The sequence below is a fragment of the Watersipora subatra genome, chromosome 4 (assembly GCF_963576615.1).
Source record: "Watersipora subatra chromosome 4, tzWatSuba1.1, whole genome shotgun sequence".
Taxonomy (NCBI): domain Eukaryota; kingdom Metazoa; phylum Bryozoa; class Gymnolaemata; order Cheilostomatida; family Watersiporidae; genus Watersipora; species Watersipora subatra.
The window spans coordinates 10324896-10338967 of record NC_088711.1 but is presented as its reverse complement, the minus strand read 5'-3'; the positions used below and the strand labels follow the sequence as shown (position 1 = coordinate 10338967).

General features: G+C 38.1%; 1 long non-coding RNA gene across 1 annotated transcript; it reads right to left on the bottom strand.

Annotated features, from left to right (window-relative positions):
• Positions 1-3224: 3224 nt before the first annotated feature.
• On the bottom strand, positions 3225-5463 carry LOC137394907 (uncharacterized). The gene is made up of 3 exons (XR_010978404.1): positions 5068-5463; positions 3658-3785; positions 3225-3466 (listed from the first exon to the last, which is right to left on the bottom strand). It is a non-coding gene; the product is annotated as an uncharacterized lncRNA (long non-coding RNA).
• Positions 5464-14072: the final 8609 nt, after the last annotated feature.

Sequence of the window (14072 nt, the reverse complement as noted above, 5' to 3'; positions counted from 1 at the left end):
CTCGCTCTCTCTCATTTCAGCGTTATTCGTTGTAAATTATAATGAAAACGAAACAGAAAACAGTTGATAAAATTGTAGACGGTGATAAAGTTGTAGATGATGACAAAGTTAGTTTGGTTTAGAAAATACACTACTAAAACCTAGCTTCAAGTGTGTTCAGTAAGCTAAATTCATTTAAGTTAAATTCAACATTTATGTTATACTTCTGTCTTGAAGGTAATAACTCCCTATGGGACGTACTGCACGTCGTACATTGTAATGTTATAATTTATTGCACATCATAACCGCTAAATACACTGAAGTTACTGTATAGTAACTTTTATATGCACACACTTCTATGCATTAATTGTTATTATTAGTTAGCTCAACAAATTCATGCTTTTTATTTTGTTTTCTCAGTTTGTATTATTTGTATCATTACCAACTCATTTTTATTGTAGTTCTAACAAAACAGACTTTATTTTGCCATTATTTGCTAATTATTTCACATTTACATTTAAACACCTTAACAGTTGTTTTACTTTTTTCTTAATTAATTTCAACTGTAGAAAACCATTTTTCATGATATGAAGTTTAGGAGTTACAGTTGTTTGAAAAAGTTTAAAAACCTTTAGTTGTTTTATTTTTTTCTCCTAATTTATTTGAAGTGCACAAAACACTTTTTTCATGATATGGAGTTAAATGGTTAGAATGGTAACTGTTGTTATATGTTAAATAAAAATAAATGTTTTGTGCAAAGATTTTTTATTACCTGAACAACGCCTGGCATTCATCTAGTTAACGATAAACCAAGAAACTATTTCGTTTATCATTTGTGTTAGTGTAAATTTTAGCCATTTTAGCCAAGCCTTGAGTCTGAATTATTTTAATTATGGTCACAAAGGACAAGTGTTCAATGGAGTTGCTGAATATCACCATGTGAACGACTATATGGTGTTCAAAGCGTGCAAATATTCTCTACTGAAGCTCAATTTGCTTTTAAGATATTTGATGGAGCTGAGAATGCATTCCTTTCTGACGAGGATAAGCGTGACTTGCTGATGAGACTGTCCTCTGCCTATGGACCAAGAAATTCCAAGCAATAATGCTGACCTTGATACGTAGCAATAGCTAGCAACCCATGCGCGGATAAATATTAGTCTTGTAGTAAAATTCATATATCTTACATGTATAAAATTTTCACCTTGTTAAATAATGCATGTTTCGTTGTTTTAAATTGTGTATTGCATTTGCTATAAGTTGTTATATACATATATTTGTGAAGCTCTTGGAGAATGTATATCTGCCTAGATAATTAGAGAAATGAGATCACTTGCTTTTCTTTCGCTAAATTTATCACGCAATGCAGAAATTTATCAAATTGAATGACAACCTTTATTTAGCATTCTGCCATATTTAAAGACAAGCTATTTAATTTTGTCTTCACCTAACAAAAAAAATTGATAAATTTTATATCAAAAACAGCATTTAACTTCCAGCGATGCATATCAGAACCTATAACTTTGCGCCTGTTGCACAAAATCATTGCTAACACACGCCTTGGAAACTGTTCTATGGTTCAGGAGAATAGCTTGAATAGTAGATACCAGAAAAAGACGCATTCCGCAAACAAAAGCTGCATCAATTCACATTGGATCAGTTTCATTTTCAACTAACAATTGGAAAGTATTTGTTTCTATAAATACTCAACTTCATTTATGAACACTAAGTCTGCCAATTCTATTTTCCTAAGATAAAATTAATGACGCATATGTTTTTTAACATGAAAGGAAACTACACTATCAGCAGAATGTTAGCTTCAGAAATGATTTGGGTATGGTAATGCTCCTATTTGTGATGTTACTGCTGAAAATATTGGTAGCCCTTACTTGGGGATCAGCAACCATGGACGGCATCGACACACTGATGCCACCTTACCATGCCCTATGGTACCTCACGGTTATCGCATCTCAGGGTTGGTAACCTAAAACCATCTAAGCTTAGAGCTAATAAGGAATTTCGCTATAGCCGTCCGTGTGCCGTGGTTTGTTTGACATCACATTCTGCAAATACTCCAACATATCTTGCAAGACGAGAATATTTTCATTATGTGGTAGTTGAACCAGCCAATGGCGATTTTATCCAGATAAGCATTATTGAATTTGCCCTTCTTCTTGCCTCTAACAGTGCACTTTAGGACTACCAACTCTATCAAACAGGAGTTCTGTTTCATTAATCAATTTCATTTACTTTGTCAGCTCTCTATAGCTAAATTTTCCACAACACCAATAAGTGAGTTTCGCTCTAACCTGAATAACTAATACTATTGCTTCTACCAATTTGGTGAACTGGAAACATCACAATTCCTTTGTAGTATGGTACCTACTAAACAAAAAAACATGGTATCGGAGTAGATGAAAGTTTCATGATAAGATAAAACTTAGTTTGAAGTTTGTTTCCCGGCAAGTTCAGATGATTGGCTATTTTCGTTGCCACCACTTTAGAATATGTAGCACAAGTAACATATGCAGCTTTCCCATATTTCAGGTAAACCTGTCAAGATTTAAAAAAAATTGTTCTACATTTGCCATGTGTTATTCAATAACATCTACTTACCAGTGCCACAAAATATAGACAAGCTGAGCTCCTAAAGAAAAGTTAAATTATCACTCTCAGTTAGTTGTACCATTGAAGGGAGTCACATCCTCTGAAAATGCGTGCTTGCTATTAATCAATGAGAAAATGATACAGGTTTGAATATTGATATTTAACAAGGTTAATATTGACTATAATATCATTACATAAATAGTATGAGTTACTTGAAACAACCTGAGCCTATTGTCACTAGACCTTGTTAGCATGATAAGGGAAATCTGATCCCTAACGATGCCCCATGATACTCTGTTAAGCTGGTATAGAGAGATCCATATAATCAATGATCAACCATTTCAGACTTCCAACAAATGACTGTATAACATCTGCAAATAGAACCATCTTACATGATTAGTGACAATAGATAACTTATTAACTACTGTAGTCAAGTGCTGAAAGGCCCAAACAAGTGGACAATGCATCTTCTTCACTCTAAATACATAGCAAAAAAGAAACTTGTTAGGAAGTGTTAAGACAGGAAGAAGAGGCACAGAAGAGGCCGTTCTGGCAGATATTGAGTAGTGGAGTGGTTTCCACATTGCGAGATCATTTTACAGTCATTGAATTCATACAACATTATGTTTCTCAAACAGTTGTGGTGTATCATTTCATTTGTGTTATTTGTAATAATAATATCATTGCTTTTAAAAAACAGACAACAAAGTTTTGTTAATAACAACTGAGATTTTAGACAGTAACAAGTAGAGAGTTTATAAATGCACAAAGAAAATGGTTAGAGTATGATAGTCGTTGAGTCAAGTGTGCAGTGTCCCATATTCATCGGCGTTTCTTATATTTGGGTCATTCAGCAGCCTTTCACGTTCTTCCAGTTCCGCTACAAATGAATATGGATGTGTAGTAAAAACGTGTTTTAGTTAACTGCTTTTGTGCTGGTATTTCCAATTCAGAACATACACAACAACTGTTATTCAGTGACATGCAGATGATCGCCAATTCTCATCAGCAACAGGCATCATAGCTATATCAATGCGGGAATTAATTGGAGAAGCGTTAGGTGCTGCTCACCATTGAGTTTTCGAGAGAGCCTCTTTTTCCTTGGTGATACTGGAAAATCTGGCTTATTCTTTTTGGTGTAGAGCTGTACTGCATAGCCAACAACAGTTAGAGTGGCCCGTAAGCCAATCAAATGCCATCTAAAAAGAGGAGTAAGATATTCTGTCTAGTGGAGTAGGGTTTCATCCAAACAAAATAGTATAACACCATGCATTACAAATAACTAAGAGTTTGAATTTTAATTATGAAATGTATGAATAACATTTATGTTCTCCTTAACTCATTGCTTAAGTGCTTAGTTCTCAACATCCATCCATTGAGAATTGATAATACACAGCCGTTTTTGCATTGTGACATCTATCAGCTCAAATTTTATCAATACTATCAAAAGCTCAAACTCGCACGTAATGCTCAAACTACAACATCATTCTGATGACAGAATCAGTTCAATTATATCTCTGATGATTTGATATTGAATAACGTGTCCTCGTCTTGAAGAAACATGTATTATTAAAGACTGCTGCAGCAATACTTCTATATATGGTACAGTAAAAAATGACACAGAGGGATATAGAAACCATAGTAATTATGTAATGCAAACACCCCCTGGTAATAATCATTAAAATATTGAATACGTACTGCACACATTACAAGATAGAAACAAAATAATATGTTAACCTTGGTAACTATAATCACCTACGGTAACTTTAGTGTATATAGTGGTTATGATCTGCAACAAAATGTAACATTACAATGGACTTTGTGCACTACATACAGTAGTGAGTTCTTACTTTCGGAACAGGCGTATAACATATCTGTTTAATTTAACTGAATGAAGAAGTGAATTTAGCTTACTAAACACACACTTGAAGCTACATTTCAGTATGTACTTTACTAAAAACTAATTTGTCATCGTCTAAAATTTAAACCATTATCTGTTTCCAGTTTGGTTTTCACTACAAGGAATAACGCTGAACTGAGAGCATTGTATCTCTTTCAGGCGTTGTAGGAGGGATGTAGGCAAATAGCATATTTCTTAAATGTATACGGCATCAATGCATACAGCATTTTCGTTATTCCGACATAATCAGCACACCGACTACTAAATCTAAATTTCGAGAAAAATTTTTTGATGTCATATGGTGAGAAAAATGTGGTATCCTATGTAAATGTAACTAATCTGTAATCTAAATGTAACTATCCCTCTGAATTTTGACAGTGTAGACTGATTAGATGGATGAGTAGTCTTATATACCTGTTTATTGTTCCAACCAACCGTGACACTATAATTAAAGGCAATATGAAATAATATGTGCACTGAGCATAAAATAGAAAGTGACAGCATGCAGTGCAATAAATTCAAGCTCAAATTCAAAATAAAACAATAGGCATTATAAAGTGGATGAATAGCACAAATCATACCTTATTGTGGTCTTCCAGAGAGTAGTTAGTGTTTCAGTTTATTCTGTAATATTTATATATTAGTGATATGTTGGCTATATGTATGTAGCATAATAACAAGAAATCAAAGCTACATTTTCTGATGTTACTAGCGTAGCTGTATGCTAAGAACTGATTTACTGGGTTACAAAACAAAAGACAAGTTGCATTTATCATAAAGTAATTAACCTATGAACATCCCTTCATTGCTGACACAACCACAATCAAAACAGTCACAGCAAAAACAGGCTGATGGGGAAGGCCACTAGGCATTGATGCTGTGCAATTCCCTACACTCCCCCTTTTAATTTGACCACCTGACACAGGCAAATTAACTCCTGAAGTTGTATCTACATTGAATTAAAGCACTGAATATTGTCTTATGCTGCCACATACTTACCATGCTAAAGATTGTTGTCACGGTCTTAGTTCTAAGATTATTACTATAATGTGGGTATTAATAGTTTGTTTACCCTTTTGTTGTTGTTTCCCTTATTTTATTTCCTTTTTTTGTTGTTGTTGTTTTATTATAGCAATAAATGGTACAAAGCTACTACTACTAGTGGTGGATAAGGCATAATGGCTATGGTTATGTATGTCAGTGTGGGTAGTTTCATCAAGAGTATACTTACTTACCTTGGTGCGGAGATCTCTAACGTATCCTTGACATATCTTAGCTATTACTTAACTCTTTCTCTGGTCTGTACATGGTAATCAATTTATAAACTGGCCTTTCAAAAGTAGTTCGCTGATCAACAGGCTTACCATTTATGTGGAGTTTATCAGTGGCTAACACAAGTTGCACCCTTCTAACTTGTTTGTCCTTGCTTGGGAGAAGTTGTGTGATTCTTCCCATTTGCCAGTCATTCATGCGTTTAACGTCGTCCTTAAGTAAGACTATGTCATCTATCTGAGGTGGAGTTCTTTTCTCTATCCATTTCTGTCGGCTCTGTAAGCTTTGTATATGCTCTTTTCTTCACCTTTGCCAGAAGGCATCTGCGAGACCCTGCACTTGACGCCATCTTTTGCGGGCATATACATCTGTATCATCAAATTCACCTGGAGGTGGCAAAACCACATGAGACTTCATGGTTAAGAGCATGTTTAGTCGATGAGTTGCCATTCGTTTTGTTTTCCATCCCATTCCTGTTGGTCTGGTGCGAAATGGTAGTGGCATGCTTATGTAACCTCCCTCATCTTTCTTGATTTTGTTTTCAAGTTTTGCGATGAAATGGTGATCTTCGATGGAAAGTCCTGGTTCTTCTCTTGTGGCTGTGAAATCGGATTCCAATATCCTGACTATGGATTCAGGTGTGGGTAGTTGTGGCTCTGGTTCCACATTGCATTCAAAAGGCACGGAGCATCGTGAGTTAGCGGCACCACTGTTTACTTTCTTTGCTAACATTTTGTAACTGTATACCTGTTTGTCGCTATTTTCGTGATGGCTACCCATGACTGTCCAACCTAGAACAGTGCGTCTAGCATGTGGCTGCTCTGGCAAAGATGCTACTACTTCGAGTGGAAGATGTACAGCATTGCAGTCTCCTCCTAATAGGATATCGATGTTGAGATTGAGTTCTGGTGGTAGCTTCTTTGCAACATCTCTCAAGTGTGGCCAGCTTGATATTCGTTGTGCAGTTGGGATGTAGCTTTTGTTGATTTCCATCTTTTCTAGAGTGGTTATCATTGTTGGCAACTTAACCACATAGCTTTCACCATATCCTCTCAGTTTGAGTCCTCGTATGGCTAGCCGAGTATCTGTAGATATGTGGTTCATGGTTGTAAGCGTAAGCTGCTTCGGTTTGACAGCACTCCGTGGGATATTTAGCGATCTGAACAGTCCTTCACTTATGTATGAGCTGTCAGACATAGAGTCTACTAAGGCATAAGTGAGTTTCTCCTCGCCATTGTATGATACATAGACTGGCATAACCATCAAGCTGAGATTTGATTTTATGCTGCGGATACTGTAGCACTGTCCAGACACACCTTTAGATGTATCGGTTGGATTTGTGTTTGGCAGTGCTCCTGGGATGGCTGGCGTTTCCCGTGGTTCTACAGTTGGTTGGAGTTGAATAGATTGATTCTTCGGTTCAACTCTTTGTTGCTGTTGGTACGAAGTTTCCTGTTCTGTCATAATTGCATTTGTTGTTTGTTTAACTTGCTGGTTTGCAGTAGAGTGATTTTTCAGGTGTGATTGCATTTGCAGATGGTTTATTTTTGAGCGCATTGTTTTGGTTTGTTTTTGGTTTGTTGGTATACCTTTGGTGGTTGATTGTAGCATGAGCTTGTTCACAGCCTTTGACTTTGCACCCAAGATTGCTTCTGCATTGTTTTGAGCTGTGTCTGCCTCTTGCGCATTTAAAACAAAGATTATTGTCTGTGAAGAACTTTTCTATTTCTGCTACAGATAGTTTTCCTTCATGAAAGCAGTCTTTTGTTTCGTGGTTTTCCTTTTTACAGTAACCACAATACATTGGTTTCGGGTTTGTTTGTCTATTTTGACAAGGCTGAGTTGGGAGTGATGGTTGACTGTTGCTAGCAGTGATGTTGTATGCATGGGATCTTCTAGGTAAAGCAGGCCTTTTGGTTTCAAGCGAGGTTTTACTGTTTGTTTGGGGTTTATCATAGTGTTTCAGGTTGTTCAAAGGATTGCATGCAACTTTGACTTCAAGTCTGAGAAAGTCACAAAGGTCTTGAGGTTTAGGAAACTTACCATGTTTTTCTTGGTATTTGGTCGACTCCCGGATCCATTTCCTTTCAAGATAATTTGGCAGCCTTTCGATGATTTTCTTTATTTCTTTAACAGTGTTGAGATATTGGAGTGTGTGTATCTTTTCCATCGAGGCAACGCATTGTTTGAGAAATGCAACATAATTACGCCAAGCTGCTCCGTCTTGGTTTGGTATCCTTGGCAAGTTTTCCAGCTTTCATCCAAATGCAGCTCCAATGAGAAAGAGATCTCCAAACTGCTCATCGAGCATGTTCAAGGCTTCTCAATAAGCATCTGTGGTTCATAGGGTGCAGTACCCGCTGATCTGCTTTTGTATGTCGAGGCACAAGTAGCTCTTTAGCAGCGCGAGTTTTTCTGCTGCTCCACCAGGCCTTCTGTCTACAAGTTCGATGAATGAGGTTTTCTAATCGGTGTATTGTAGAAGGTCACCGTCGAAAGTAAATGGCTGAGGAGGTGGCAGCTTCGATTGGTTTATGGCTTCCAATATGGCATTGGCCAAACTTGCTTCATCTGAAACTCGAGACAATGTGTTGCGGGACATTTTTACGGGAGTATCAGAGACATTTGGCTCTTGATGTGATTTGGGCGGTTGTGGTGTGCTAGTTGGAGCTTGGTATTCAGTGCGGTCTGAATACTGATCAAGGTTGATGGGAGTGGTTGTGATAACTGGCCTATTTAACGCTTGATTGGTTTCATGGGCGTTTTCGTGTATAGATTGTGTCTTACCTTGTCTATTTGTTGATAGTTGTGATCTTTGCAGTTCTGTAAATTGTCCCTCTCGCAGTTGTTCAAAAGATGAGGCTGGTAATTGTGTGGTGTTAGCATTTTGTGTAATGTACCTTTGGACTACTGTCGGTGGTTTTAGAACTGGCGGTAAATCTTCTTCTGCTGCGGCTTGTTCCAGCATTTGCTGTCGTCGCTCATCAGCAGCTATTTCAGCTCGAAGTTTTGTCATCTCCATTTCCTTCCTTTCTCTCTGAACTTCGCGGTTCATTTCTGCTATTCTTGCCTGCATTTCTTGGTTTAAGTTTTCTAATTCATCTTCTTGATGTTCTTCTTCCTGCAAGGCTTGGAGTTGTGTTCTCTTTGCCTCCATGTTGGCTCTGGCCATAGATGCTTGAAATCGAAGGGCAGAGCTGGTAGATGATTTACTGGTGTCACGGGAGGTTGATGACTTGCGCGATGTAACACTGCGAGGTGTTCTGCTTGAGTGGACAGATGCAGCACCAAAGTTTTTATTAGTTACCAGTGCAGCAGGTTCATCTGTCTCACCAGTGATGGCAGCATGGCCAATATCTGTCAACAATGTGGCTGAAAAGATTTTTTCCACATTTGCTGGCCTTTTGGTTTGTCTATCAAAAACAAGGCCTTGCAATGCTCTAATTTCCTCAGATATAGCATCTACATCTCTCACTATAGCCCTATCAATATCTGGAGTTGTTTTCCTTACCTGCTCATAGATTTCGTTTAGGTTTGAGAGCATTTGACTTAGTTCAACATAGATCTGTCTTAGTCTATCATTTCTAGGAGGGGTAATGATATTAGTCAGCTCTGATCTGTAATGCTTGATAGAATGGCTAATAGACTCTATGTTTTCATTCAGAGCTTTAGTATTTTCTAAATTCTGTACTCGTTTTGAGCACCTACCTTTTGTAGTCTCAAAAATATCTTCCATAATTTGTTTTCACCAAAAATGTTTGGCAGCAGTCAGCAATGTTCTTTGAAAGGAAATATTTTGATTGCTGTGTTAACTTCAGAAATCTGTATGTAGCCTCAGGTGATCAAGCCCCAGGGTTAACCATAAGGAATACACAAACAAGTCAAATACCAGCCACCCCTCCAATTTTGGAAACAAGCTTATGGCTATTTTATAACACCAGCCCTTTGTTTTGATCAACTGAGTACGATTGTGGTCAGTAATGGCTAAGATGTTTACATCAATTCTCTGAGATAAAATAGAATAGGAAATAACCAATTTTATCAATCACCGATGTTAAAATATTAAAAGTCTTTGAATGTGAATGCTTGTTTAGAATTTGGGCCTTCGTAGCTAGCAGCGCAGCGGTAGCAAAAAATATTAGCAGTTATTAGATTAGTTGAGTGTGTTTCAGATGTAAGCTCACTAATACCAGATTCAGTGTCAATGGTTATCACAATTAAACACTCGCAACATAGAGCCTTGGAGACTTATCTGGTCTGCGTTTCTCTGGTTGAGTAGTAGTTGTGATCTGTTAGACTCATCAAAGGTAGTGTGAGGTTGGAAATTTGCCAACGTATCAATCTTGTGTTGTACTAACTTTCTAGGTCAGCTGCTGCCACTGGCGTAGAGTTTACTTGCATGGAGTGTTAATGGTGTATATGTAGCTTGTTTGGAGTTATGTTGAATATACGGTACTGGCTCGCCGTCTTCTCCAAATAAATGTCGATGGTACACCGTCGCGCCTTCTCCAAATAAGTGTCACTGTAACTATCCCTCTGAATTTTGACAGTGTAGACTGATTAGATGGATGAGTAGTCTTATATACCTGTTTATTGTTCCAACCAACCGTGACACTATAATTAAAGGCAATACGAAATAATATGTGCACCGAGCATAAAATAGAAAGTGACAGCATGCAGTGCAATAAATTCAAGCTCAAATTCAAAATAAAACAATAGGCATTATAAAGTGGATGAATAGCACAAATCATACCTTATTGTGGTCTTCTAGAGAGTAGTTAGTGTTTCAGTTTATTCTGTAATATTTCTATATCAGTGATCTGTTGGCTATATGTATGTAGCATAATAACAAGAAATCAAAGTTACATTTTCTGATGTTACTAGCGTAGCTGTATGCTAAGAACTGATTTACTTGCTTACAAAACAAAAGACAAGTTGCATTTATCATAAAGTAATTAACCTATGAACATCCCTTCATTGCTGACACAACCACAATCAAAACAGTCACAGCAAAAAACAGGCTGATGGGGAAGGCCACTAGGCATTGATGCTGTGCAATTCCCTACAACGGCGGGAACAAAAAAACATCGTGTTATTTATCGTAAGGCAAAAAAAATCTGACTCACTGCTCTCAAATAGAGAAATAAATGCTCGCTGTTTTCTTTGCCTGCTACAGATTCCGTGATTTCATCATCGGCAACCCTCAAGTAACGGTGAAGACTGACCACCTTCCACTCATCTCTATCATGAAGAAACCACTATCTGCAGCTCCTGTTAGATTGCAGAGGATGATTCTCCTTCTCCACGGGTGCGTTATATACCTAGTCTATAAAAAGGTCAAAGATGTGCTCATCGCTGACACACTTTCTCAGGCCCACTTACCAGAGATTATGTATCAGAGCTAGAAGCTGATGACTGTGTTGTCCTATCTTCAGTGTCAATCACAGACTCTAAATAGGTTGAACTACAGAGAGCCTCTTCATCAGATGCTACACTGCGGAATCTCATGGAACTGTGCATTCGAGGGTAGCCAAAGTCTGATGCATCGCTTCATGAGTTTTCATAACTATACTTTCCATTACGGAAATGGGACAAGCCAGAGGAGTACTTTACAGAGGTATGCGCATCATAGTTCCAGATAATCTGAGAGAGAATTACTTATCCATCCTTTACCAAGGACACTCTGGTATAGAAGCCACAAGAAGTAGAGCTCGAGAGATAATGTACTAGCCTAACATGTCTTCTGATATTGAGAGTTAAGTTTGACAGTGTGGGGATTTGCCAACAAACAAGAAGTCATCAGCAGAAGAGTTCAGTACACCACTACCCATCCCAAGCCAACCTTTTGCGATTGATGCCTCAGATCTGTTTGAATGGCAAAACAAGTTTTACCTTGTTACCGTGGATTCTTTCTCCAATTAGACCGAGGCACATTTTGCAAGATTTGGAGTCCTGTGCAACTCATCTCAGACAACGGCCCACAATTCTCATTTTGAGAATTCAAGCAGTTTACTCAGTCTTGGACATCGAACACACCACTCGCTCTTCCAAGCACAGTCAACCTAATGGCCTTGCAGAAAGAGCTGTTCAGACAGCCAAGAAAATCATAGAGAAGACTTATCAAAAAGAGGGAGATTTATACCTGGCACTCCTTAACTTTCGCAACAATTCTAAGAGTGAACTAGGATCACCTGCACAACGCAACATCAGTCAAAGAGCTAAACTACCCCTCCTTATTGCAGTCAACAACGAACATATCCAGAACAAGCTTGCTGAGGGTAGACAGAAACGGGCTTCCTTCAGCAGCCAGAATTACCAGGGCTATGGAAAACAAGCACATGTAATCTCCCAAGGTCCCACCAATAGCTCATATATTGTGCAGGACGCTGCTGGGACTTCCTACAGAAGAACAAGAGAACACCTTCTCCAGACTACTAAATCAAATGAAAACTCACAAGCATGAGATATCGAGAGTCCTCCTTCTCCTCGACCACCGGAGGTTCACACACCAACAGCTCGATAGCCATCCGAGCCAGCCGAAACTCCACCGAATATTGCTGATGAGTCTGACACTGTCATCTGTCAGGAGTGTCGTGAAGTAATTTCAGCAACACTTTTGACGGAGAGCCTAAAATGACCACGCGTTCTAGCCAACTCATGCGTCACCCCAAAGGCAATCCGAATAATCCGTGGGCTTACAACTAAAAAGGGAGAGATGGGAAATTATCAATAGAGTCCATCATCGTGTTTACTAATACTGTTTATGCCATGTATATATAACATTGCATTTGTCTATGTTGTTTCACTGCTCACACTCAACACTTTTTTGTTTGTGTTCTTTAGGTTTGCTATTACCTGATTGTGTGATGGGCTTCTGTTAGAAATACTAATTAAATAATGCAAACCCAGCAATAATCTGTCTCTCGAGTTTCATACCAACAACGTTAACGATATCACAAAACCCTTTTGATCTGAGTTAGAGTGTGAGTTGATGGTCTAGTCTATATTTATAAATCTCAAAGTTTGTGTGTGTATATGTCCTTCGATATGTCCGGCTATACCTATTAAAATATTGGAATGAAGAATCCGTATTGCAGATTTGATCTTGGAACCTTCCTTTTGCCAGATGACTCACTAAATCATTGAGCTACGCGAGATTGATAGATTCATTGGGCGACCTGAGTGAATATCTGGGTGAAAATACGGCTATGTGTTATGCAGCGTGATTAAAGCTTGCTCTAATGGCTTTTATTAGTACATTACTAGTCTACTCAAATTAGCCATTGGCAATGTGCCAGGCTAATGGCAAGTGGCAGGCAAATACATCATCTGTCACTGTTTTACAAGCTGTTTTTAATACCTGTGCAATGCCAGACATTACGCTAGTCTATAGCTATATTTCTCAAAGTTTGTTGTTTGTCATCTGTTTTCTATTTTCAGTATGTCCAACAATAGCTATTATTAGAATCTTGGAATAAATAACCCGTACCAAAAAAGATTTGATCTCAGACCTTATCGTTCACTAGTCCAACGCTGTACCTATTAGGCCATAAAGATTGATATGTTCGCTAGCAGATATATGTCGCTATATAAGAGCAAATACCCAACGGCTTTGCGTACTACATAGGGTATTGCGTAACGAATTGTGAACAGAGACGAATAGCTCTTATTAGTAAGCTTAATCAAATTTTCCATTGGCAATGTGCCAAGCTAATAGCAAGTGGCGGGCAACTTTCATTACTTCTAATTGTTTATAAGATAATTTTTAATACCCGGGCAATGCCGGGAAGCACAGCTAGTACTGTACTATAGCTGCAATAGTATAGTATAGCAGTGGTTCACTAAAGATCTGGTCTTTGGTACTCCTCTGGCTTGCCCATGTGACAATGGTAGAAAGCTTTAGACTCCCTTTAGCATTCAGCTTCAATAAGTATTAGACTTTAAACAAATTATGTGGGTGGCACAAGTCTAGTAATGCCAGTAATGGCCAGTAATATTATATAGTGACGGATCTACATCTGCACTAATACATGTAGATTCATGTTACAATGTTGGAGTTGTTTTCACGATAACAAGCTGAGGATGACGTTGGTAACACCAGTCAATGGGCTGCAAAAGTTGGGGCCATTTTAGAGCGCAAAGGATGTAACTATGTACGGGAGACTCCGCGAGTTCAGCGTTTGATTAGCTAGGAATCTGTTATAGCGGAATCTGTTATATTAGGGCGGAATTTATTTTCACACCGCAAGCGCAAAATTCATTAGGCGCCTGCGGTATGAATATCTTTCGGACCGTACTGAATTTTCTGAAATAG